The sequence below is a fragment of the Leptosomus discolor genome, unplaced genomic scaffold, assembly GCF_034619465.1.
Source record: "Leptosomus discolor isolate bLepDis1 unplaced genomic scaffold, bLepDis1.hap2 HAP2_SCAFFOLD_71, whole genome shotgun sequence".
Taxonomy (NCBI): Eukaryota; Metazoa; Chordata; class Aves; order Leptosomiformes; family Leptosomidae; genus Leptosomus; species Leptosomus discolor.
This window is the reverse complement of record NW_028237910.1, coordinates 304,720-328,801: the sequence shown is the minus strand read 5'-3', so window position 1 is coordinate 328,801 and position 24,082 is coordinate 304,720. Positions and strand designations below refer to the sequence as shown.

At 54.5% G+C, this 24,082-nt stretch overlaps 1 pseudogene; it reads left to right on the top strand.

Moving 5' to 3' along the window:
- The window catches only part of LOC147412382 (axonemal central pair apparatus protein HYDIN-like), a 64,992-nt pseudogene that overhangs the window by 19,700 nt on the left and 21,210 nt on the right, over positions 1–24,082 (top strand).

Below are 24,082 nucleotides of genomic sequence, written 5' to 3'. Positions count from 1 at the left end.
CCGGAGAAGAGGTGCCCTTCCCGGCAACACCTTCTTCCCTAGGTCTCGTCCTAGTCTCTACTCCTGTGTTTCCAGGGATGTCTGTTTTCAGGTCAGCATGAGTCTGGAAAGGCTTGTGCACCCTTGGTGTAACCGCCCAGGCAGGAGATGTTTGGTTGGGATTATTAATAAGGGGCCAGGCCCCTCGACACCAGCCTGGGAGCCACTGATGTGCTGTGAAAGAAGCTGCCAGCCCTGCTGAGAGTGTGGGCACTGCACTCGTCTTCCATAGCGGCTGGTACAAGAGCTTTTATTTACTCGGTCTGGCTCTTGCTAGCAGAGGGTAAACACCATCAGAGAAGAGCTGTGCTCGTGCTGAGCCACGCGCAGTCTGTTGGTCTGCCGTGTGGGAGTGCCTCCCTACAAGCCCTCTGAAGGACATCCTGCATCCTGGGGTAGGAGACTTCAGCTTTTGGATACCGGAAAGCTAGAAAGTGATGTTATCTGACATTTTCTTCTATAAGGGAACCCATCTCCTCTTCTCACTGGGTCTATTGTCTGAACCATCCCTCCCCAAACCCTATTTGGTGCATTCCCTCCCTCTTCTCTCACGCTCTGCAGTGTTACATTGAACCTGGCAAGGAGCAAGTGCTGAAAGTCTGTTACCTGCCGGGAGTGCCTGGAGTCTTCTGCAGGACTTTCCAGATCCGAGTGGGTCACCTGGAGCCACAAGAAATTTCCCTGAAAGGAGAGGGGATCTTTCCCAGGATCTGCTTGAACCTGCCCAGGAACATCAAAGGTGAGCACTGCCTGTCTGCTCCCCAGGAAGGTCCCCTGGCTTTTCCCCCATGTCGTACACCCACAGGGCAGCTCACACCCACCTCCACCGAGGCTGGAGGTTTCAGGGCTGTCAGACCAACACTCAACCCTCTGGTTGCTTCCTGAGTTTCTAGAAGCCCCTGTGGGCTTCGCCCCGGGAACCATCATGCAGAGCTTGCCAGCGTATCTGTCGGAGGCCTGGAGAGATGATGGCTAGACAGAAGTGCTTGGGAAAGCTGTAATACAGGCTGGCAGGGATTTGGGCAGGGATGGATTTGCATCATGTTGTAGGGGATGAGATGTTCCTGTGGGGAGGAAGATGGGTGGGAGGGAACATCAGGATTGATAGAGGAAAAGCAGCATTCACTTTCCATACATTGTGTGAAGAGTGTGTTTCTGGGAGAGGCCAGCATCGGGGAAAGTGGGGCTTCCCAGCTTCACTGGGAATGGTGCTGTGCCCATGCTGCTATTTGTGGATGTTTTCTTCCTTCAGGAAATGAAAAATACGAAAAGGTCCTCAAGGAGGTGACAGAAAAGATGGAGAAAGATGGACAGAGAGATGAAGCAGTTGCTCTGAAGGAGGCTGTGGCTGCAGAGCCACCCATGGACGACTCTGGCACTGTGGTGAGAATGGCTGCTGCCCCATTTGGCACATGCCACCCTGTCCCTGTGTCATCTGATCCCCTTGCACCCTGCTCAGGCTTCCTGATGCCCTGCTGGCACTTGGGACCTCCCTGCCCACACCTGGCCATGATCATGCATCAGCTCTGCGTTGCCCCAGGGGCTGCTCACCTGTTCCTTCTGTAGATCATGAGCTTCCTGACTACCCCAGGGAGATCCTGAAGACCATGCTCGAGTGATTGCATTTCTGGTACTTTGTGATGGGCATGTAGGTCATCACTGGGGTGTTGGTTGCTCGCCACCCAAGCCCTGCCAGGTTTACGGGGCTTAATAGCAGCAGCCTGGCTGGCTGGGACTGTGCTGTCAGTGCTCATCCCCAAGGGGCACCAGCTTTATTGCGATTCCCTTTTCAAGAGAGCTTTTGTCCCAGCCAGGCTTTGGTGGCAGCTGGGGGCAGGCAAATACTTGGAGCTCTGGAAGGTTCCTGACTTTGTCTGTCTGTCTGGACAGGTCAGCCTTCATAACAGTGACTGGGCAGGCAAAGATGCTGGAGTTCGTTTCCCTTGAGATGAGGTCCTGACTAAGAGAGCAGGAGGTGTCACAGACACTGAGCAATGAGACAGGAGGACCCCATCACCCGTCTTGACAAGAGCAGGGTGGGTCCTCTTTCAGAGACAAGCCTGTGCCTTGGGAAGGACCTTTGTTAACCAGCCCTTGTCTTGCCTTTCCTCAGCTGGACACTCGTCTGCAGATGGAGATGGAGCAGGTGCTGATAGAGAAACACGCCCTGGAGCAGCAAAAAGCTCTTTCCTCTGGTCCTCTGGAGGCCGCTGCCTTTGACCAACATGCTCGTCGGAGGCTTCTCAGGTTAGTAGGGACTCCTGTACCCTATGTCCAGATGCCCCAAGGGTAACACCCAGCAGTGCACCCCTGCTCCTGAGAGCTCTTTGTGTCTGCAGAGCTGGGAGTAGCTGGGGACTTCAGAAAGGGTCTGATCCTGATGGCTTTGACATTTGAACAGTGAGCAGCTGAGTGTCCTCACGTCCACAGTGCCACCCTGAGCTTTGGAGGTGCTCAACTCCCCACAGATGCTGGGTTCTGTTCTTAGAGCTGAGGGGGCCCAGTGCAGACCATCAAGCCCTTCCTGACAGCCCAGATGCCATCCCTGCTGAGCAGCTCTGGAAGAGGCGACTCAAAGCTGGTGTCTTTGTTCCAACTAACAGACCACACTAAGCACAAAGAGCAGGGAATCACATGGGTTGACAAACCCTAAATCAGGTGGCTTGGATGCTTGTGGGACTTCAGGGCTTACCTAGGTAACTTGGCCCTTCCCTTTGCTCCTTCGTGATGAGGCACGGGCACGGTAGGCTTCAGTTCAGGAAGAAGCTGGTCTGCAAACCAGATCATTTAGATGCTTTTCTGAGTGGGATTGCTCTGGAAAAGGCCCTTCCCGTGAATCTTGTAGGTGTTGATTTACCGGTGCTGCTCTGGGGGCAGATCTGGCTGCAGAGCAGTGAAGATTTCCTGTGCAGGCAAATCTTGTTACAAAGTCCTGAAGTAATTTCAGGCTTGGGCTGTGCACCAGGCTTAGCAGTGTCACTGAGACCAGTGGACGCCCAGTGGACTTACCTACTGTGGCTTTTCATAGCAGAGGAGCTGTGACCAGTGTCCATTTTAAACTAATTTTATTTTGAGGTCCCATTGGTAGCTGATGAAACCTGGGACCCACATTCCCTGTGACTCACCAAAGCCTTATTACCAGGTGGTCAGGCCTTGGGTTTCACAGGCTTGAATTGAGTTTTTACAACGGCGGATACAAAACTATCCACTTTATTTGCATCTTCCTTGGAAATGTAGCCAGGCTGTCCTTGTTCCTCCTTTCAGAGCTGAGCTGCCCGAGTACATCCTGGACTTTGGCTATGTCATTCTCTGTAGCGTCTGCACGCACATGGTGAAGATCACCAACACCGGGCGGTTCCCTGTGTCCTTCCATGCTGATGGACAGGTCCTGCGTGACACAGGTAACCAGGGCTGGAGAGACTTTGTGTGCACTTGAAGGAGCTGTCTCTGACAGATTACCTTCAGCCACTGGACATGGGGCGGGTTTTAAGTGCTTGTTTGTGTAGGTTTTTTTCCTCCTGGGGACCCTCTGCCTGGTGCTTTAGAGCCTGAGTTCTCCTGGCCAGCAGTGCTCAGAGACCTGGCCTGCCTGTGGCTGCCCTCACACTTCGTTGCAGGGGCTGGATGGGCTGATCACCTTGGTCACCTCTCAGTATCTTCTGCTCTTGGCTACCGTGAGCATCATCTGAGTTTCTTTGTGCACTCTGTGGGCTTGTGTTGCAAACAGATGGACCCTCCGTGGTTTGGAAGTGCTTTGTTTGGAGTTCATAATGTCGCAGCACTTCTGTTCAGCCTTTGTTGAGAAAACAGCCTGTGGGGTCCTCTGTTGTATCGAAATAGGCTCCTGAAACAGGCCCCCATCACATGGTGACTCGCTGTGTTTGAAGGGTGGTCAGGTGTCTCCTCTAAGCTGTTTTCCAGGGAGCACCACAGCATGGAGGAATCTCAGTTGGGAATTCTCCTTTGGAGAGGTCTGTGCATCCTCCCCTGGGATGCCTGATGAAGGAATTGCTGGAGCTTCTCAGCTGATACATTTCCTTTTTACCGTGTGGGCCTTGGACTCTGGCTGTGAAAACCCTTTGTCCTTGTGCAGTGACAAGGGAGAAAGAGTGGCAGGCTCCTCCAGAGATGCAAAGGGGTCCTTCACAGAGCTGCTGGCCAGACACCCAGATGGCCTTCACGTGCTTGTGACACATCTCATGTTGCTTGTGTATCTCAGCTGCTTTATCTCCATCTGTTCAAGGTTTCAGCGTGGAGCTGGACCATGCGAAGCACCTGCCCTGCTGCGAGACGGAAACATTCCAAGTGCGCTTTGATCCACAGAGCGCCAACCTGCCACTGGGAGAGGTGGATGTGCTCCTGCTCATCAAGGTACCCCTCGATGCTTCCTCACCTCCACATGCCTGCACCACCTTTCGGGGCAGGCAGGAGGTCTGGGAGAGCAGCAGATGTCACCTGGGCTCTGAGCTGGATGTTTTGTCCTTCACTAGGTAGCAGGAGGCCCCACATTTCACGTCCGCCTTCGTGCCACCATGGCTGTGCCATCCCTCTGCCTCTCCCGGGACAGACTGGAGTTCTCTGCTGTCCAGTGTGGGCAGTGTCAGGAAGAAACCATCCAGCTCCACAATCAGCTCCAGGTCCCCTGTAAATGGTTCATCACCATGAATGAGCCTGTTCAGAAGGTAAAGCACAGACAGCACGTAACACCAGACTTCTTGGTTGGGTTTTCTTTGCCTCTCTGGCACTTTCTGCCCCTGTGGCTGCCTGAGCACTTGGGCTACGCCTTGTTTAGGAAGCTTTTGAGGGCACAGAGGAAGGCTGGTTCACCTCGACCTGTTCACTAGCTGATGCTTCACTGCTCTGCCATCTTCACCCATTCTTCCTTCTCCTCCGAGGACAGTGCCTCCCCCTCTGCCTGCCCTGCCTACATGTTTCCCCTCCAGTTCTAGGCCAGTGGTGGCCATGGCTGGTTTGGATGTGGGTGCCAAGGGTCTGTCCTCACAGACCAAGGAGACCTCACACAACTGTGTTTTGTGCTCAGGTGGACAAACACTTGCCAGCGAGCACGCGTCAGAAGCTGCTCCAGCAGTTGCAGTCCAAGCCCTGTGTCTTTGAGGTGCTGCCCTCGGCTGGAACCCTTGCTCCAGGGCAGCGATGCAACGTGCGAGTGAGGTTTTCACCCACGGAAGAGGTGAGATTGGCGGATCTGGCAGGGCAGTGTGGTAACAAGAGCCCAGCGCAGGGAGCAGGAGATGAGCTCTGCCTCCCTGTGGAGCTTTCTGCAAGTGCCGTACCCACTGTGCCTCAGTTTCCCCTGCAGTGCACTCTTCTGAGAAGTGCTTTGAAATTCCCATGGGGAGCTTGCACAGAGAGCATCAGGGCACTGCAGTGTGGCTGCCTCTGGGTGCATGGGGGGAAAAATCTGCCTGTTTCCCCTCATCTTCCCCCCTGCATGGGCGTATTTGCAGGGTGCAGCACCCTGGTGCAGAGCAGCTGGCACGTTTGCAGCGGATAACCCTGGAAGAGGCAACGTAGGCTCATCCTGCTGCTGGTACCAGCAGACAAAACAGCCACCAGACACCTTCCTGGGCACAGCAGGACAGTCCCCTGTAGCAGTGTGCTGCCAGCAGCTCCTGTGTCTCTGGCCCAGCCTGCCTGCACGTTCCCAGGCAGTTCGGGAGGCGGCATCAACGCCAGAGCGTTCCCAAAGGCAGTTTGCATGTGGCCACCGTGACTTGGAAACTGGCAGGGTGTAACAGTGTGGACACAAGTGCTCCCATGCCTGGGAATAGTCCCAGGGGTGTTTAGATGGCTAATAGCAGTGTAACCATCTTGTCTCTGGCTTTGACCAGAGCCAAACACTGAGCAGAGAAGACGACCCTTATTTCTAGCCAGTGAGAGCTCATCTGCCTCTCATGTAGCTGCTGTTTGCCTGACACAGCAGTGCCAGGACTGCGTCTGGGCAGCACAGCCCTGAGGACCTTTCTCCTGAGCATTGCACTCCCTCGTGTGAGGTGAAAACATCTTATAGTCCATTTAAATCTGTCTGATACCCAAATATCCAGTTACGCATCACACCAGGATTCATCCCAGTTACTCGGAGCCAGCATGCAGATGCTGTAGCCCCTGCTCTTTTTTCCCTTCACCTTAGAGGTACTGGTGACACCCTGACCTTGGTGCAAGGGTTGCATTTGAGGCCCTGTCACCTGGGACTTCATGAAGGAGCTTTCTGCGCTTCTCTCTTTTCAGAAGTCCTACAGAAGTGAGCTGAGGATTAACGTTTGCCAGAGCAGCCAGCATCTCCACCTGCAGGTCTCAGGGCAGGGGCTGGAGCCCCAGCTGGAGTTCAGCCCCCCAGTGCTGGAGCTGGGACCGTTGCTGCCATACAGCCGTGGGGCGGAGGGGACAGTGGTGGTGAAGAACCCGTACGAGTTGCCCATTGAGTTTTACTCGCTGGAGAACGATCAGCAGTACCTTGCTGAGGAGCAGGTGAGCGGGAAGGCCTGGTCCCCCTGTGCGTGCTCCCGTAGCTCTTCACAGCACTCCAGCATTCCCAGGCTCGCGCCAGGGCGATGGAGGCAGTCCCCAGGGCAGAGCCTGGTGGCATTTCAGGGTTAGGCAGCTCTGCCCGCGGGCTGTGAAGGCGCTTGGATAGTCCGTGTTGTTGGGAGGAAGGAACGAGGGAGAAGATGGGTTGGTGTGTGAATCTGTTCATGGGATGAAGGTCCAGAAATGCACCCCGTCTGTGGTTTCTCTTCCCCACGTGCACAGATCCTGCGGCTGCTGAAGGACTACGATTGCCACAACACCTTGTTGTTGCCTCTGCGCACCCCGGGTGAGAAGCTGCCCCTGGAGGTGCTGGAGTACTATCAGGACCAGAAGAGGCTGCAGGATGAGCAGGAGCAGTCCAAGGCTGGCAAACCAGCAGACCAGGACAATGGTGAGGGTTTGGCATTGGCTGTGCTGAATGTAGGCACAGCAAGGAGTCCAGCCCACGTACCCTGAGCTCTCCATGGGAAGCCCGTGCTTTTAGCAGCCGCCCGTTCCCCAGCTTGGTAGAGGAATTCCCGGGTGAAAGTCTGTGGCTCACGCCTCCTTTACCAGCCCTGAGTGCAGCCAAAGCAAGCTCCTATCTGCCTGCCACGCACTGGAGAAATAACCAGTATGTCCCCTTGTGTCCCTCAGCCATGAAGGGTAGAACTGGATGAGTTCTTCAGCCAGTAGGACCAGGTCTAATATCGCTAACTGTTTTATATTTGCTCGTTCCCAGCAACAAAAGCACAAGCTCAACGTTCCCATGAGGGGAGAGACAGCCTGGACAGGCTTCTCAGTGCCTCAGGAGTCTCCCTCCTTGGGAAATTTTCGGTCTTTTGCGTGTGGCCTTGCAAAGTGGCAAATAGCAAAGAGCAGATTGCTTGGCCATGTTCACCCTCTTCTTCCCTCTCCGTGTCCTTCCTCTTCAGCAAACTCTGAAGGTGTCCAGTCTCTGTCAGAACAAGGAGGAAAGCACTCTGCTGGGATCGTTCACACCATCTCATCCCATAGCTCAGTCGTTCTCTCCTCCATTTTTGATGAAAGCCAGTCCAAGAAGGTGGATTCTCAGTCTGCATGTGGAGAAGAGGAGGAGGAAGGTGTTGAGAAAAGATGCAGGACAGGTAATCCTCTGTTGTGGCAAAAGGGCCTCAGTGGAGAACTTCAGTGTCACCTCCATCACTTCACTGCAGCCTGGGGCCATCTTCACTCCTGTAGGCCCTGAATCTGTTCTTCTATGCAAAGGCTGTAGGATCCCAAGAAATCTGGGCCAGGGACAAGTGAGAGGCCAGGGAGGTTTTCCATTTGGCTTTGCCAAATGAGCACCTTTGCCCCCAGGAGCTGCTGGGATCAGGATGATGCTGTTCCTTTTCCTAGGCAGGGCAGCACGCTCTGTCCTGCGGGACGCTGCAAGCTGAAGGGGCTTTCTGTGACCTCCTAAGGGCAATGGTGGGAGCTCTTTGTAAATGCTGTTACGGTGAATTCAGAGCCCAGCCACATCTCCTGGTGTAATATTCCTAAAGCACCCAGCTCTTGGATAACTGCTTGATCCTCAAATGGAGCCTCTCCTTGGAACTGTGTGAAATGTCCAGTTCTCCCTGTCCCCCTGCCCGCACTCAGCAGGACCCGGGACCAAACTCCCATGAGGACCATGTTGCCAGTTCATGGAAGGAGATGCGGCCCAGTCCTTTTAGGTATTGCTGGATGCTCGTTCTTTCCTCTTTCTGCCGTCCCATTTACTATACTGTGAACAGGCACCTTCACCAGTGTCTAGGGCAGACCCTGGCCTGCACAAGCCTAGAGGAAGGGCATGGTGAGACCTCAGGTGTGACCTTGGTTTCATCAGAGTCTCTTCACCTGGGATCTGAGGGGACAGGGAGGATGGTCAGGGTCACAGGTAGACAGGAGGCTGACTTTTCTATCCGGTTCTGCACAGCAGAGCATCGGCAAAGCACCGCCAGCAGCCAGGAGGCCGCGGGAGAACTGGGTGACAGCCCTGTCTGTAGGGCCATCGCCTGCCACATCGGCATCGATACCTTTGCAGAAGGGCACGCAGCCCGAAACCGCAGAGGGATTGTCGTCATTGTCCATGGGGCACCCCTGGCAGGTACGTGAGCCGCAGCCCTTGGCTGCAAGGAGTGGGGGAGCAGGAGAGAGATGTCCTGGTGGACCATGGGGCTTGGCTGACCAGCTGAAGTGAAGCAAGGTAAGCCCCAGTTCTGCTGGCACATGAAACTGCCCGAGGCCTTCGCCTAGCTGGTGCAAGTGGTGTGGCTCATCTTGTGTCTGTACAGTCAGGCTCTCGTTCCCCCAGACAGGGTGCTCGTGTCCCTGTTGCTTGGGACCACACTGCCTAGTGTCCGTGTTGCCTCGTGGGAGCAGCCCTTAGCCTGTACTGACCCCTGAACCGCGCCTGGATGTTGCCTGAGGCAATGCCAGCCAGCACAGGCTAACACGAGCGGTCTGAATGGTGGTGGGACAGGGCTCGAAACGTCACCCTGGGCCCAGGGTTGAGGTCACCGCGAGGGGCAAAGTCCTCAGCTGAACATGAGGTGGAGATGATGCACCTGGCTCTAGAGGACAACACTTTTAACCATGTTCAAGCTGCCTCCTTCGTGGTTATCCCTGAAAGGACACTTGCCTTCTGACCAGCCTTGAGACTCTGAAAACCTCTTTGGGAGATTTTCAGAGCCTGTCCCTGAAAATGCCTCACATGCAAGTGTCGCCAACCAGTCCTCCTCTCTCTCAAGGCAAGACGTCAGCAGCAGTCGCCCTGTCCAAACACTACGGCGCTGCCTGCTTGTCCATCGATGCCGTGGTGACGGAAGCCATCTCGGACGGGAGCAGCTCAGCAGGGCTCCGTGCCCGGGAGCTGTGCATCAGGGCTGCCATCGAGCAGAGCTGCAAGGAGTCAGAGGATGCCGGTAAGGAGAAATGCTGGACGCAGAACAGCTCTTCAGAAACCTGCCATGACCATCCACTTGTGCCTGCTCCAGGGAAGGAAGTTTGACAGCTCTTGGGTGTCTTAGGGAACATGGATGGGTGCAGCACGTAGAAATGCAAAGCTGTTTCATAAAGCATCTCTGGTTATTAAAAAGAAAAAAAAATCTCTATTTTAAGGGCTCAGACAGGGGCACTGTTACTGCCTCTGGGCTTCTTGGCCCATGTTCCTTTTTCTAGGAGCAGCGAAGCACACTTGTATCTTTCTGAGTTTTTAATATTTCCTCAAAGCTGAATCCAGCGTGCTTCTCATGGCCATCAGGCAGAACTGCTGCCCACTTTAACAAGGGAAGAAGCCCTCTGAAGTGGCTCATTAAGCACTAGATGACTGACTTTGAGTGTGGCTTCACAAACATGAGAGGAAGGGAAGAATAACCTCCCAGAGGAGTTTCAGATGAGACACACGCTGCAGAGGAGCACTTTTCTCCAGAGGTTTTCCTGTACATGCTCTCAGGTCACGCAGCTCGTGCATGTGGTGCTGCTCTCCATGTGAGACCGGCGACTTTTAGGAAACTTTATTGAGTGGTTGGTGCCCACCCTGAGCTCTGCAGGGTGAGGCCAGACCCTGGCTTTGGTGGGGGAAGTTTTGTGTTGCTCAGCTTTGAACCTGGTTGGGTTGGGAGCTGGTGGAAGGAAGAAGGGTCTAGGTCCTGGGTGGGATTATCCACTGCAGAGGATTTAGCTCCAGTGGAGATGAGTGCTGCAGCTGGGGCAGGGCTGTGTGTTACAGTCTCCATGTGAGAATGCAGGATGGGTGCAAACAATGGTCCTGGAGGAGGAATCCTTGATTTGATCCATAGGGGAGCGACTGTGCGGTGTCACCTGTGTGCGCATTTCGTAGGAGGGACCCAGGGCTGTGCATGAAAAACTCCCTGGTTTTAAAATCCAGTCTCAGATGCTGTGCTTGATTGTGCTAACAAGAGGAGCAGAGAAGGAGCTGCTTCTGGAGGGCAGCGCTGCTAATGCCCGGCAGGCTGGGGGACGAGTGCCGTGTCCCTGCCAGGGCGCAGGGCTGTGCCATTGGGGTGGAAGGTGCCTGCTCGCTCCCCGCTGAGCCGTCTGTCCTCTCTGCAGGTCAAAATGCAGAGGTGTCCCTCGGCCTGCGGTTCAGTGCAGAGGCCAGGCGCGGCTCAGACCTGAGCCGGCCCAGCTCTGGGGACACAGTCAGCCTGCGGTCCGTCCGTTCCCGAGGCTGGGCGAACGCTGCCCCGGGCAGGAGGAAGACCCATGGCCACACATCCCCATCGCTGAAGCAGCATTCAATGGATCCAGCAGGCTCCCAGGTGAAGCACGATCCACGCTGGTTAATGCCCGGGACTTTTCTGTTGCCTGTGGGAAGTGAAGGGGCTGCTTACAGAGCCCGGTGCGGGCGCATAGAGTGCAGAGCCAGCTGGGCGGGCTGGGTATGGCTTGGGGTGGCAACAAAACCCCGTGTTCTGGCAGAAGAACTCCACTGGGTCTTAACAGTTTGTTGGCAAAGTGCAGCCCTGGCTAACGTGGCTGCAGGCAGTGGGCAGAGCTGCAGGGTGCTGTGGCGGGGGCTTGCAAGCTTGGGTCTCTGCTGGCCAAGGGATGTACCCTCCGGGGTGTCCCCTAGAACTGTTGGCCTGCCGTTTTGTTCTTGTCTCCCACTAGTGAGAAACCCCAGTTGCAAGCCCAATGGTTGGAATTGTTCAGGCGTTTCCAAAGTGGTTTATTTTTCCTGTGGTGTTCAACATTGCAGGGCTCGTCCAGTTCTCGTCTCGGTTCTCCCCTTCCCTGTGTTCCTGCACAGCGACGGCTGAGCGTCACCGGCAGCACAGAAGGAGAGCTGGGCTTTATGAGCTGCGTGCTGCCTGAGGACCTGCTGGTGGCCATCCTCTCTGAAAGGCTGCAGGTACGTGGGGTGGGGGCAAATGATACGTTCCTGCTACAGAGAGACAGGCAGTGAGGAACAATTCGGAGAGGAGGAGGTCTGTAGCTGCTGTTGGAGGGGTCCCGGGCTGTGTGCAGGGATCCTTGGGTGAAGCTGCAGATGCCGTAAGCTGGCAGAGCACGGGGAAAGATCAGAGCTTGTCTGAGCTGACGGCTGGTGTCCTTTGACCTTGGGGTTTACTGCCTCGCTGAGAGCCCAGTGCGTGCAATAGCTGACTTTCTCTCCTTTTCAACTTGATTCACAGCTGAGTGACTGCTACCAGGGCATGGTGTTTGATGGCCTGGAGACCCTCTTTGCACACAACATGGCATCTGCTCTCCTCTGCCTGCTCAAAGCTGTCAGAAATGGGCCGTATATCTATTTTGTGAACGTGTTCCAGGATTATGCTTCTCTGAAAGCCAGGGAGACAGCTGCAAAAGAGCAGGAAGGTGAGACTTCTCATTTTTGTACCTCTCAATCTTCTCTCAAGCTCTCAACCTTATCTGTGTGTATTTGGGCTACCGTCAGAGCTTGTAAGAAATGTTTTTATTAATCCTTCCTCCTTCTGCCTCAGTATAGCCAGTACTCAGCTCCCAGCTGCTTAAAATACAGCAGAGCTGAGGCTGTAAGCCTTGCCTTAGTCTCTAACATTAAAGCTTGGGCACAAGTGCAAGCTGCTGTGGCTCAGTAACTGGCCACTGGCCAGCTGTCCACAGCGCTGGTGCACGTGAGCCAGGTAAGGCCTGGGAACTTGCTGAGCAGCGACAGTTTGGGGGATTATCTGGATTTTGGAGTGGGGATATGCACTCCCCAGTATCTCCTGGTAGGGCGATAGGCTGGGTCAGGACAGAGTTGTGACTCCTTGCGGGTCACCTGGAACAGCAGGCTTCACTTGCAGTCGCTAATGGTTTCTCCTCTGCTCTGTGCTGAAGGACGGGAGCAGGAAGAAGCTGCCAGGAGGCAGAAAACACATCTCTGGGAGGTGGATGAGGAGGAGTACGATGCCCTCACTGAGGAGCAGAAAACTCAGTTTAATAACAATATCCGACAAGTCCAGCGTGAGAGGAAGAAGAGGTCTGTAAGCCTTCCATGGGTGATTCCCCAGGATAGTGTCCCCGAAGGGTTTCCCTGCTCCAGAGACCTTGGTGGAGCTCAGAGGGGTTACAGAGCAAAGGCCAAAAGTGTCCGTTATAGGCAGCACAAAGATGGCCAGTTCCACCTCCCTGGTTCCCAACAGAGGAAAGACCTTCCTCTGGTGAGATGAGAACATCTTCTCTCTATTTTAGCGGTGAGCCCTCCGACTTAGACGCTACCTGCAAGGAGCTCGTCTCTGTGCTTGGCTTGCCGCTGCACTTACGAGTGTCTCTGAGTTAATGATGTTGATTCTCATCATCGTCATCCCCCCGTCACCAAACCAGAGGGGTTGTGGTGTGGGTTGGTGTGAGGCGTAGCTGTGCTGGCTTGGTTCAGATACCAGTCCTGCCATAGATGAAGCCCTTGCAGTGCTGGTCTCCCAGGGTTCTCCTTACTGAGTGACACCAGCCATAAAAGCGAGTGTCTCTGGGGCTCACCTTCAGCTCCAGCAGCAGGTGAGCCTGGGAGAAGCTCTGATCCAGCAAAGCAGCCGTGTTCAGGAGGATGGGTAGGATAAGGGTAAGCCTGTATTAATCCCCACCTAAAACTCGGGGAGGGACTTGCTTAAAGCAAGCATTTCAGCACTTGCAGTGCCAGCTGAAGCTTGTTTCCCTGGGAGGGTATCACTAGGGCTGCTTCAGATTGTGATTTCCAGGACAGGCAGCACAAGTCACAGCTGGGTTGCAGCAGGAAATCTGGTGGTTCAGACCAGAGGAGGGGAGTTGCTGCAGCCTTTGTTTTCCAATGGATATGGTTATTCTCACTAAGGAGTGGGCTATGCCCGGGGAGAAGGGCTGGATAAGCCAAGTAAATGTTGGTGCAGGAATAAGTAAGTGCAAGTGATTTGTGAGCTGGTTTACACTGGGAAATCGAGAGGGCTTCAGGCATCAGTGCGGAATGACGGTGGATCAGACTTCAGCAGTGTGCTGTAGGTGTCCGGGTGGACCTTCTTGAGAAGCAGCACAATTTGGACCTTATGACAGCAAAGCCTAGATTTGGCTGGCCCTGGAGGTCCCCTCCCACCTTTCCTCACTTTGGATGTTCCCAGCCTCCCCAGGTTGAGGGAAGTCCATGGAGATGATCTAATGGTTCTGTCGACAGCCTCAGGGTCGATGGATGAAGTGCAGAACCAGCTGGGGTTACAGCAAACCCAGATTTCTGGTGGTCTCTCAGGGTTGTTTTCTGTTTGTCGTTCTGAAGGGAGCTGGAGCAGCTGGCTTGAGAGCTTGAGGAAAAGCACCGGCAGGAGCTAGAACGCTTGAAGGAGGAAGAAGAGCTGAAGCAGAAGTTTAGGCAGGGGACGAGAGAGCTTGGAAAAGACAAAGATAAAGCTTCAGGGAAGAAAAGCCGGCCTGGAGTCAGGCAGGTAGGTGGCTGTGTTTATAGATGAGTAAAAGCCCTGGGGACCTTCCAGCTGAGCTGTGCCATTCCCGGGAAGCCAGCAGCCACAAGCAGTGCTGGGGATGAGTACCTGGCCCTGAGGAACATGTGGGGCTGTACTGGGAAACAACAGCTGGTGCTTGATCACGCTGCTGCTTCACCCAGGGTGTTTTCCCATGGCTTTGTTGGTAGAGCTGCTCTTCTAGGATCATGCTGCCTTTGAGTCATGGCTTCACGTAACTCCATCCATTCACTGTGAAGCTCTAGATAGTTTTAGGCCAGCATTTCTGCCCACTCTGCATGTGACTTACACCACTGAGACACGATCAGTCTGGGATGTGGTGTCTTTTCCTCCAGGTCTGGCAGGAGATCCCACCAGGCCTTAGGTGTTTGTTAGCAGCCAGACTTCCCAAAGTGTCAGGGATGCTCAGCACACCAGAAATGAGCCCAGAGGGACTGCACAGGAGTAGGGATGTGTCTTAAGCTCCCTGTTTGGGTTGGGAAGCTGTTCTGTTTCTCAGCTGGTTTGCAGGACTCCTCATCAGCCTGATGCTGGAGGGTTTGGTTTCGGTTGAGCTAAACTGGGTACCAGCTGCGTTCTGAATTGGGATTTGTAGAGAACCTAGCACAGATCCTGGATGAGGCTTGGGGTGCTATTGCAAAGCTCATCACTGTCCTACTGCAGCTACCCCGTGGTGTTCCCCAGGGGTCAGCACTGGGTCCAGTCTTATTCAACATACTCATCAACGCCCTGGCTGAAGGGAAGCAGTGCACCCTCAGCCAGTTTGCTGACGATACAAACTGGGAGGAGTGGCTGACACGCCAGAGGGCTGTGCTGCCGTTAAGTGAGACCTGGACAAGCTGGAGAGCTGGACAGAGAGGAGCCTCGGGAGGTTCAACAAGGGCAAGTGTAGGGTTCTGCACTTGGGGAGGAATAACCCCCTGCACCAGTAGAGGCTGGGGGTCGACCTGCTGGAGGGCAGCTCTGTGGAGAAGACCGGGGAGTTGTAGACAAGAAGTTGGCCATGAGCCAGCCATGTGCCCTTGTGGGTGCATTAAGAGGAGTGTGGCCAGCAGGTCGAGGGAGGGTCTCTTGCCCCTCTACTCTGCCCTGGTGAGGCCACATCTGGAGTGTGTGTGTCCAGTTCCGGGGCACCCAGTTGAAGAGGCACTACTGGAGAGAGTCCAGCAGAGGGCTACTAAGATGCTTAGGGGACTGAGAGACCTGGGGCTCTTTAGCCTGCAGAAGACTGAGAGCGGACCTTATCAATGCTTGTAAGTACCTAAAGGGCAGGTGTCAAGAGGATGGGGCCAGGCTTTTCTCAGTGACGGGACAAGGGGCAACGGGCACAAACTGGAGCACTGGAAGTTCCGCTTGAACATGAGGAAAAAATTCTTTACTCTGAGGGTGGCAGAGCCCTGGAACAGGCTGCCCAGAGGGATTGTGGAGTCTCCTTCCCTGGAGATATTCAAAACCCACCTGGACACGGTCCCGTGCAACCTGCTCTGGGTGAACTTGCTTTAGCAGGGGGTTGGACTAGATGATCTCCAGAGGGCCCTTTCAACCCCTTCCACTCTGTGATTCTATGGTTTATGTCAGTGCTTTGAAATGCTCACTGCTTTTTTCCTGCTTCTCCTGCCCAGAGTGTGAACACGTCCGCCAGCAGCACCAGGGTGTCCACCAGCAACCGTCTGGATGCCACCAAGGGGGTAGACAGGAAGGGATCTGTAAAGGAGGACTCAGACTCTGCAGGTGACAAGGAAGATACGAAAAAGCAGAACAAGGTTCCCCTGATGGAGGCCTGCCCAGCAGCGGTTGTGCAACCCTGAGACCCAGAATAGGGGGAAACCAAAGACGAGGCTCAGAGTGACAGTGAGAAGAACTTGACCCTGAGGTTTGAGATGTATGAGGCATCGCAGAAGGATGTCACGCACATTTTGTCATCCTGGGACAGGGTTCAGGGTATCCTGCTGTCCCCTCTGAGTCGAGAGGAAGTGCGGCACCAAGCAGAAGACCAGCGCCAGCGTTTATCCTGCCACAGGAACTGGAAGAGCAGAGAGAAGGAGTGGCTGGAGAAGGAGCGGCTGAAGAAACTCAAGGCTCTTGAGGACACCAAGTTATCTCTGCTGGAAGGGGAAGGTGCAGCAGAAGGGTCAGCCAGAGGCCAGGGTGTCAGAGTGTCCTGCTTGGACATCCAGGTGCTGAGCTCAGCAAATGTCACTAAGACGATCTTGGAGAGTGGCAAGCTGCCGGCAGCAGAGCAGGTAAAGCCCTGTGAGGCTCAGATGCTGAGCCTGCCGTGGTCTGGGCCCTAGTGCATTGTGTCCCACCAGGTGACAATGGCACAGAGCCTTGTCCAGGCCACTGGTGATGTTCCATGACAGCTCCACAGCAGTCACGTGGCTGTGGAGGTTCTCACCGTCCCTCAGATGGGTGGAAAGAGGGAGTGCTCTCTATTCAAGCACCCTGTCTGTTCAGAGAGTTTCCCAGTCTGTAAACCATTAAAGATGGCCCCAGGGCAGGGCAGCTCATGGTCACGGTTTCCTTCAGCTGAGTCACTCAGAGGAGAGATTTCTCTCTGTAGGTCCTGGCACTGCTCTGGAGCCTGCCCACCCCTCTGGGCAAAAAAAAAAGCACCGCGCTCCATAGAAATAAAAAAAAAACCATGGCCAAAAGTTTAGTGTCTTTAAGGAAGTGTGAGGATGAAGGTGGTGGAAGTATAAAAAGGGTTTTCTCTTACGCTTTTAGATCCTGGATGACCTGGGACTGGGTCCTTCAGGGCCTCCCATTCCACCTACCACTTTTTACTCTGTGATCCCCTACCCGGAGAAGCGGATGGCCCCTGCAGCCGGAGAAGCCCTCAAGCACTTCATCTTTGTTGTGCCCAGAGGTGTCCCTGCGGAAGAAGAAAGGAAGGATCCAGAAAGTCTTGTGGATGCCCCCGTTGTGCCTGCAGTGAAGGTGCCAGGGCGGGGGCCAGACTGGATGGGGGGCAGGTGGGGTGGAAAAGGATTAGTGTGGAGGGGCAGTGAAGACATGATGGGGCTCCATGTCTGCAGGCAACCCTTGTGTCTGTCCAAAAGAGACAGGGCAGTTCTGTAAGATGAGAGAAAAAAACCCCAACACCTAAACCCCTCAACTTCCCTTGAGGAGAGGGTGCTGGGCAAGGAGGGGTCCTGGGCAGGGAGAGGTGTCGTAGGCAAAACAAAGTCTGATAAGGAAGACCAAGTCCACAGGCAGATGTGGTGGGGTATTTAGTCTCTCTCCTGTTGAACCAAGCTGCAGCTTTCTTTCCAGGGTAGGAATGTCTCGGGGCAGGTCTCAGTCTCACCTCTCTCCCTCGGTGCAAAGATGCCGGAGGAGCAGGTCACGCCAACGAGGGGCCGATGGAGGAAGCAGAAAGCCGCGGGCAGCCAGGAGGCTGCGAGGGAGAAGCAGAGCTCTGGCCAGGGCAGGAGAGGTCTCCAGTGGCCAGAAACAGGAGCACCCACACCTTCCCCCAAGGCGTACCAAAGTGATGTGGACACGCTCCCATCCATGGGGAGGTCTGTCAGGTGAGCTGTGAGGGAGGAGGTGATCCCTCTGCTTTACGGCCGTCTTGCCAAATGAGGTCCAGTGTCCCCAGCTCTGCAGGGACCCTCTGCCAGTCCCTCCATGGGATGGCCAGTCCATGACCCTCCTCCTTGCTCATTTGCTCGTTAGCAATGTCTGAAACCTCCTTTTTAGTTGCCAGGCTGAGCAGCTGCCAGTAGATAGTGCCTGCCCGCGGCGAGGTGGAACTGACGGTCCACTTCAGCTCCACGGTGACGGGCCAGTTTGATCAGACCCTGCATTTTGAGATCTTGGGGACAAGGCGCCTGTACCAGCTGCACTGCAGGGGCACCTGCCTATATCCCACCATCAGCCAGGACCTGCGGTCAGGCTGGCCTGAGGGAGCCTCCCACACTGCTCCCCCCTGAACTCAGAGCCAGGGCTGCCCCTTGTACCCCAGTGACCTTCTGGCTTGGGCAGAGCGCGCTGCCTGAGCCGCCCAGCATCTCTTCCCGTGCTTAGAGCTGGGAACCGGTGTTGGTACCTCAGCACCCATAAGGGTTATGGCTTTCTGACCAGGTTTTCTACTTAGAGCATCTCACGACTCCTCATTCCTCATTTTCTCTGCCCAGGCTGGTGTTTCCTTGCTGGAGGAAGAGCAAGGCAGATGATGACATCATCTTCAAGCAGTATGTCATGAACACGGGCGTCTTCCACTTTGGACCACTGCTGTGTGGGGAGTCAAGAGACCGGTACGTGCTTCCTGCACTGAGTGAGCATGCTGATGCGCTGCCTGCCCAGAGTGAGATGTTGGGATGGGCTCTCCAGAGCCTTGTGCTTTCGTGGACACGCTTGGGGACACGCTGCCCTGGTGGCACAATTCAGGGCAGGCCCAGGCAGAGACCTGGGAGATACATGAGGCTGAAGGACCATGGATGTGTGAACTTGAGCAGATAGCAGGCACATGAGTCTTGGACGACCTGGGGAGAGATGGAGCTGATCTTGCTGCCTGGTGGGTGCCTTGGTGGCCACAGCCACATGCTGCTTCCGGCCTGAAGGTGACTTGGGGCAGCTTGTGTCCCACCCCACCACGTCTCAGCTTCACTACCTGTGAAATGAACTTTGTGGGGCTTCTTTAAAGTGCTTTGAGCTCTAGGGGTAGACTGAATTATTCTGCTGATGGCTTTGTAAGTTGCTCATTAATCTGTAATATTAGTAAGACTTTGTGATTTGACCTGCCAATATGAGTGTGGGCAAGGGGGAAACCTGCAGAGGAATAAAAATGGGAATTGCATTTTCCTGCTGGATAAAACCTGCCTAAAAAATTTGTCATAGTAGCTGCTGGCATAATTCTGGTTTTAACATCACTTTTTGGGGTTTTTTAATATTAGAAATGAAGTTCTTGTCTCCCTGGGAGCTCTGGAGAACTAATGGTATTTTGACAATCCAAGGAGATTAAATCAAAACAGTTTAAAAAACAAAAGAGGATCTTTAGCCAGGGTGATGAGTGGTCTAGGATTTCTGTTTGGTTTTTTAACCCTTTAACTCCAAATTCTGTTCCACACCTGAGAGAAGGGACATTTGTTAAATTTAGCATTCCTCTTGGGAATTAATCCCTTCTGTTTCCTTCCCTCAGACTTTGAGCTAATCCATAAAGTATGAGGCAGTGTCATGACTTTTGAAAGAGAGAAGCTTAGCTATTTTTGAAACCTCTTTTCAAAAGCATTTCTTTATACCCTGCAGGGAAGGAAGCCCAACAAAGAAGGGGGAAGAACCCATGTGCTTGGCGTACTTTTATTTTTCCAGGCGCCTTTGAATTTATATTTTGTGAAACGCTCTTTAAGGGGCCTGTGCATCGTCACTCTCCTGGGATGGAGGCACCAAGTATAGGGGCGGGCATCAAAGTGACGCAGGGATGAAGACCCGTACCCCGGAACGTGCCCCTGCAAGGGATCCTTTTTCTTAGCCTGCTTGTTAGACCGTGGCCTTCCAGCGCAGGCTCTCGCTGCCTGGACACGGGGCTTTCCTCGATGTGTGATAAAGGCAACGGTCTCCTCTGCAGCCTTTTCCCCTTTTGTGGACAGGTACAAGGCGCTGCACTCTCCCAGCAACTGCAAGAAGCTGACCATCCTCAACGTCACCCCCTTCGAAGCAGCAGTGCGTTTCTTCTTTGAACGGGATCACAAAGCGGGCACGTTCCTTTTAGACCCCCCCAGCATGAGGGTGAAACCTAACGAGCAGCAGGTAGGAGACGGGCAGGTAGGGCAGGCACCAGCAGAAGTGCCCAGGAGCCGTTCTCCCTGCTCACCGAATGTTCTTCTGGTGTTTGTTTTGCAGGGACGGGGCTAGCAGCTGAGTGTTTGGGCGTACCCCACTTCGGCCGGCCTCGTGGAAGACAACCTCATCTGCTGCGTTCAGGAGAACCCCGAGCCAGTGGTCTTCTGCCTGTGCTGCCAGGGGGTGCAGGTGGAGCTGGGGGTCAGCCCCAAGCAGGTGCATTTCAACAAGCTGCTTCTGCACAGGTCAGTCATCCCGTGGTCCCTCTGCTGGGGACAAGAGCTGTCGGCAAGCTCCTCCTCAGCGGCCGCTCAGGTTGGGGGTTGGGCTAGCGCCTCTTTCTCCCAGTGGTTCCCAGTCTCTTGCTCACCATTCCTTGCTGGCTTGGATATCCCGTGACAGCCACCAGCTCTGTAGCCCCCCGGCGATCCTGTGTGATGAGCGTCCCGATGCATTTGCATCTTGTCTGCTGGCTCAGAGAGCAATCCAGTTGCTCCTCCTTATCTCCCGTCTGTCGGATACACTTCTAACACCAAGCTCTCCCCCAAGGACCTCACCTCTCAGGCCTGTGGCAAAGAGAAAACATTTAACTGCAGTTTCAGATGCGTGGATAGGGCTGCTCCAAGTTGCATTTGGTGGCAAGGCTAGCATGACCGTCACACGACTGGTGCTGCCTGTCTTTGTGTCTCTGCAGGAGGGACAGCAAGACCCCGGTCCTGAGAAACAGCACCCCACTGCCCGTGGCCTGGCGGCTCGGTGGGCTGGAAAACCTTGGAGAGGACTTCTCTGTGTCACAAGACAAGGGCACCGTTAGTCCCTGCACAGAGTTTGTGGTGTATCTGTATTTCAAGGCCACGAAGGCTCTCAGCGTTAAGAAGATGATCCAACTAGAGGTGAGAGGGACTGTGCCCTCCCTGGCAGAGCAGGGCAGTGACCAGCCCTGTGCTCTTAGGGATGGAGTCTGTGCTTGAAGGTTACCCTGCAAAGAGGGCAAAAGGATGAGCCTTCATGAGATTCCTTTCTACCCCCGTTGCCAGGGGGTCCAGGCCCATAGCAGCAGGGGACTCACTGAAGGGTAAAGTTTTGGAAACTCAGTGACAACTCAGGTGCTCCTATAGCTGAGCTTCATGGGGCAAGTATGCTGTGGAGTCAGGAAGAGGTGTACCTGACGGCCACAAGGGTGCTCTGCCCCCAGCTGCTGCTGCCTCTGGGTTCGCCAGAACACACAGCGCATCCCTGAGCATCCACGTTGCCCCAGATGACCAGGTGCAGCCTCTGCGGGGCTTACCCTGCGTTATGAGGCTGCGTCCCGAGCCCGTACTACAAGCGCCTTGCTGCTGTGCGTGGTTGAATTGGTTGTCCAGACTTGGGCGTGCTCCCTGCACCCATCCTGGGGTCCATCTGGGGCTCTTAACACAGAGCAGCAAACTCTCACCCTGGGGTTTGGTTCGCTGTGGTTCAGGGGCTGCCTTTCAGTGGGGATGCTGGGTGATTAAGAGGAGAGGGGTGGTTGTCAATGCTACCTGCTCTGGGACACCTTGCCCTTCTTGTGGTCGTTTTGACATCGCTGTGCCTCCCAGGATGCTTTGGCAGCAGGTTCCCCGCTGTAGGAGTGCGGAGTTGGGCTGACAGTGTTTCTTACTGCAGCAGAATCGCGCTGGGTCAGCCCGTGAGATGAACAGGTTAGCAAAGCCTGGGAGTCCGCAAATGCTTGTGAAGCAGGGGAGGCCATGGTGGAAGCAGCCAGCAGAGACAAGAACTTGTATGTGGTCTACCAAAAGCATTTAGGAGAATGGTCTAAGCAGTGTTTGTTTCTTGCTGCCTCCAGGTTTCAGATGCAGAAAACGTCCCGGGGGTTTGTTCAGGTTGAAAATATCCAGATCGTTGCGGAGGCTTATGATGTTGCTCTGAGCATCGACATTCCTCAAGGTCAGTGGATGCCTCCAAAACAAATTGCTGTGGCAGGTGGGCAGCCAAAGCGCTTGGGACGGGACGGGACGGGATGGCATGCAAGCGTGGCGTGGATACATAAAGCACACGTCCTGCAAGCTGCAGGGAGTAAAGCACTGTCAGGGCACAGCCAGCCCTGCATCTGTCACCTCTGAAGTGTGGAACTTCCTGTGCAGATTTATTTGGGGGCTTTGAAACAACAGTGATGTCAACCAGCAGTAGGCAGCTCCTGAAGGCTCAGCACGGCAATAAAGTTGTTGGATCTGTGCTTGGAAGCAAGGAGATGGAAGCCAAGCTCCTTAGCTGCTAAACCCTGTGGATATTCTCCGAGTAAGGAGAGAAGGGGCAGCAAAGTAGCCAGAGAAAACTTCCGAGAACGGAAACTTGCTGAGAAGGGTTTTGTGCCGCCTGAGATCTCCAAATATGTATCTTGTCACTCGGTGTAGTCTGCAGCAGCTCACAAATATTCACCGTTTCTTACCTCGCTCTGTGGGTTTTCTGCAGGTACAGATGGCAGGGTGGAGTTTGGAGTCGTTAAGGTCCTGGATGATGTGAAGCAAGTGCTGACTCTGAAGAACAAAGGGAAGTACGACATTGCATACAGGTGGGTCCAGCTGCCTGGTCTGTGAACGCGTGGTGCCACCATCTGCCCAGGCCTGCGTTCTCCTTCTGTCCATGGCTGGAGGCTGTTGCTGTGCTGACTGCCTCATGGTCTGGGTCAATACAAAACCTGGGCTCTCGAACCTCAGATGTTTTGATAGAGAATCCAGCTGCACACCAGCATTTCTTCGCAGCTCAGCGGGAACCAGGAGGAGAGACTCTGACATTTAAGCCACTCACTGCTGAGATTCATTGCCTTTCTTTGAGGGTCAGCTCTTATCTCTTTATGAGACTCTTTAAAGGAGAGAATGAAAAAATTTGGTGTTCAGGTTAGCTTGCAATGCTCGGGATTGTCCGCACTCTGTGTCAAGATGTGGGATTCCCCAAGCAGAGCTGGACTCTTTCTCTTTTTATTTTTTCTTATGGTCCTGTGCAAAGTGCTGGCTGTGCTGGTGCCACCTGTACTTTTAACTGCAGACATCTTCGTTCCTTCCCTTTCTTCCCAGTTTTGGGCTGGAAACTGCAGATACCAACATACCCGACTTGGCATTGCACTTCACTATCCAGCCGTGGAAGGGTGTGCTGACTGCCTCCGGGCGCCCTGTGCAGGTCCAGCTGCTCTTCCACCCCAAGATGGAAATGAATGTTGAGGACAAACCCATCCTGCACTTCCAGGTGAGCTGTCTGGGCCAGGCAGTGTTAGCACACCATGGCTTGGGAGTGTAAGCAGGGTATGTCTTCTGGAAGGAAGGCTCTAGCTGGGGAATCCTCTCTCATACATATACAACAAGGTCTTTCAGAAACCATTTGTGACACTTCCTAAGTGGAGCTGAAAATCTGGCTCTGGGGAAGGCTGGTGGGGGCTTGAGGTGGCATCGGGGGACAGAGAGAGAGGCTGGCCTCTGTCCTATTGACCAACCCCTCCTCCGGTTGCAGGTGGTTGAGCCCAGCCTCTGTGAAGGAGGCGAGACCATCGCCGTCATCCCAGTGAGGGTGTCAGCGAAAGCTGTGTTCAGCAAGTACAGCATTTACCCTGCCTCGCTCATCAGCTTCGGTGCCATGACGCACGATACCAGGAAAACCTGCACCTTCACGCTGGAGAACAAAGGCATCCTGGACTTCAAATTCTTTATCTACAAAGCAGACCAGGATGCAGCTCTGTTGCCAAGGAAGAGGTGAGAGAAGACCTGCACCATCCTTCCTGCCTGAGATGGCACCACAGCATGGCTGGTGTGTGACAGGCAGCCAGGACACCTGGGTGGTTGTCCATTGGTGTCACTGGCTTGTGAACAGGGAGCAGAAAAATGCCTCTGCATCCCCGTGTGTAGGACAAAGCCGGTGATGCAGCCGGTCTGTTGATAAGCTACAGCCATAGGTTGATGCAGGCAGCCCTCTGGAAGCAGGAGGACTTTCCTCCATGGGGAGGAAGGCCAGCTTTGGCCTTGGAGAAAGGCAGGGGAGCTCAGCATGACGGATGTTTCTGCTTTCTCCTCTCAGTTCACGTCAGATGACAACTGCCCACTCCCACGAGAGCGAAAATGTAAAGGAAATGACTCCCTCAGTCAAGCAAAGCAAGCCGTCGCTGCGGAAGGACGCAAACCCCTTCATGCAGGTGGGCGGCTCCTGCTCCCCAACACGTGCTGCTGCAGGTGGTGTGGGAGGATGCCGCTGTGCCCAGGATCACCACGGGATGGGATGTGGTCTTGCGCGACGGAGGTCCGTCATCTCCCAGCAGAGGCAGGAGC